Below are 3,114 nucleotides of genomic sequence, written 5' to 3' on the forward strand. Positions count from 1 at the left end.
CAAAACCTAAGATGTAGCCTTCCACAATAAAGTTGTTCTAAGTAAAAAAAAATGAGCTCCAGTTCTTAACAACAAAAGAACTCTTTATCCTACTCAGAAGAGACTTTTTGTCTTTTGAAACACAATGAATGTTCTACCCTCCTAGACAGCAGTTGAAATGATTTCATTCCCTCCTTGAGTTATCTGTAGGAACCAAATCTCCACTCTCATGAACAGATCAAATGGCTACTTTCTAAAACAGAAAATAAAATACCCTCTGTTTGCTTCTCTCTCTCTGTCTCTTTCTCTCTCTTTTTATTTTTATGCTTTGGTATACAATTAAATAAATAATACCTTTGTATGAAAATTTTTTTCCTTATATTTTTAACACTTGCTCCTAGTCTTCTTACTTCATTAACTGCTCTATGCCAAACTATTTAACTGGATTTTTTAAAAAAAATTTTGTATTGCTCTTTTAAATGCTAATGTGATCTCATTTTTCTGCTAAGCCTTTTTATGGTATCAGTTATTTTTATAATTATATGTATTCATGTTTACATTAATTAATATTAACTTTCTAACAAAGTAAAAATAGAGAAAATACATGTACATGCACACCCACACAATTCAGTTATCAAATGGAATGTGTGGACAGAATTTCCTTTTTTTAGAAGAAAGTAAAATGCATTTGCCTTGGTTATATTTAGTAACCACAATTAATCAGTACTTTGTCACCATGGTATCTTCTTCTTAGTAGCTTTGGTGTCAGTATCACTGGAGGAATGTAAAATGGGCAAAGACTGAAAATTTCATTACTAGGGGAAGGGAATAGGTAATGCAGTGGACACAAGCCAGTTCAATACATGTATTGTGGCAACCATTGGAAAAGATTTAGTTTTTGCAATTTCTCAACATAATAATCCATCTTTCATAATAAGCCATATTGTAATAGATTATACACCCTGCAAATATGATTTTATCTCTCAGTTCTGATTTAATTTTACTCTTAGGCAGCTGGCATCCTTATGTACTTTTTATACGCTTGGGATCTGTAGGCAGTTTGGGATCAGTAATTGAACTCATAAACTCCAGAAAATGTACCAAGATATGTCTTTCCACTCTTATATATTTGTCAGTAAGGTAATAGATTCCCAAATGTTCTCCTTATGTCTACCATGAGAAAACAAAACAAAATGTACAAAGATAAATATTGTATCAGTGCTACATTTCAAGAGGTATAAGCCTCATGGAAATGTTCTAGAAGAACAGGAGAATGGGAATGCTGATGATAGCTAGACAAACTCATAAAAGGAAAATTACGGGTCCACTCTTAACCAGCCTTTTATACTTCTCTATACTCTAATTAAAACAGCATTTTCAAAATTTACATTTTCCTTGTCAAGTATCTACTATCAATGAAAACAAAAACCAACTTTTAGTAGTTTCTCATTGCTCTTTGCATAACATATGATTTCTTTAACATGGTCAGTACACCATTGCATGGTTTAGTTCTTGCCTTTCTCTCTAGTTCTATCTCCCAGGTTTGTGACTGGTATTCCATTCCATCTGCCCTCTTCAAAGGTTTTTTGAATGTGCTATTCTTGCTCTTTGTTTTGCCCCTCACTGTATCCACTTAGGTAACACTTATATATTATGTATATTTCAGAATAGAAGATTTTCAGATAAACCCGTGTCATGCTTCTTTGTTTTATACTTTTGCCTATCTTTGTATTATTTCTGTTTGTGAGTGTATTTTTATTTTAGTGATTTATTTAATATGAGTGTTTAGCACTGGGTGTAATCATTACTAGTAAGAGTCGTTATTTGTTCATTGCTCTTTCAATGAACAGTCTCTTTCAAATGATGTGTTTATTCACGGAATGAATGGGCTTTAGCTGTGATGCTTAATTCTGAAAACATAGGAGAAAGAAATACTGGCCCAAGAAACTTTTATTTAAGACTTCTGTATCTTATGCTGCAAGATAGTATATTATTATTATTTTTTTTAATTAACCCAAATGGGGATTTTATATTTTTAAATGAAAATAAGATTCTGAATCTTCTGGTGTTACTTATTATTTTCTAGTGTGCAAAACAGTACCAGTAAAAACTAATGTAAGTCCTCAATTAAAAATTAATTAAAGGCAGTATTTTTATAACTACAGCTCTTTATTCCTGTAGTTTTAAGGTCAACTCTACGAGTTAATTATATGACAAAACACTAAAAAGCAATAGAACCTTGTTTTATAGATAATAGAGAAAACTCAAGTGACTTTGTTTTAAGAAATGTAATTTTTCCTTGTCATAACATGTTCAGACGTCAATGAGTGTAATGGGATTTATTTTCCTCTCTCATCCTATTGTACTATAGTCCTCAGCTAAATAAACGCAGGTTCGTATTTTTCATTAGTCCCATTAGTACTGTCATAAAAAGTGCTGCCTTCAGTCAGAATGTAAATAATTGCCAACTGCATTTGGTTGCTGCCATGACAGTACTTCCCAGCAATGTCACCTCATAGAAACTAGTTCTTGAAGTGACACTAATATCAGTCTATTTCATAAAATTTAATAAGATTTAACATATGGTAATTTTGAAATACACATAACACCTATAAGGAAAGGAGAATTTGACATAGTTTATTCTATTTTATCAGGCATAATTTATCATTACATTACTAAATTGTTCTCTGTTTTGAAAATTAAGCATGTTTAAGCTCTTCGCATGTTTGATTGTATACAATAGAGAATAAAAAAATTAATAGCAAAATACTTACCCTTTTGAAGTTATGTGTTCAAAACAGATTTAGGTATATCTAACGTAAGGTCATATTTAAACTTGTGATTCTGTGCTAGATCAGGTGTAATAAAGAGGCCAAGATAATATACAATAACAACTCACAGTGACCTTAATACTAAACTTATTGGAAATTTATTGCAAATTCATTTATACATAAGTAATCAATAACGTGTCTTTGAAATGACTAAAATCTTAATGAATTACAGGATTTTGGTCAGTTCAGAATTTTGTCCCACCAGAGGAACATTTTATTAAAATATTAAACAACACTTTATTTGGTTTGCTTTAAAGATATTAAGAATATAAAGAGGTCTGTCAAAGAAGCCTGGAAATTATGA

The sequence above is a fragment of the Cebus imitator genome, unplaced genomic scaffold, assembly GCF_001604975.1.
Source record: "Cebus imitator isolate Cc_AM_T3 unplaced genomic scaffold, Cebus_imitator-1.0 Scaffold105, whole genome shotgun sequence".
Classification (NCBI taxonomy): Eukaryota; Metazoa; Chordata; class Mammalia; order Primates; family Cebidae; genus Cebus; species Cebus imitator.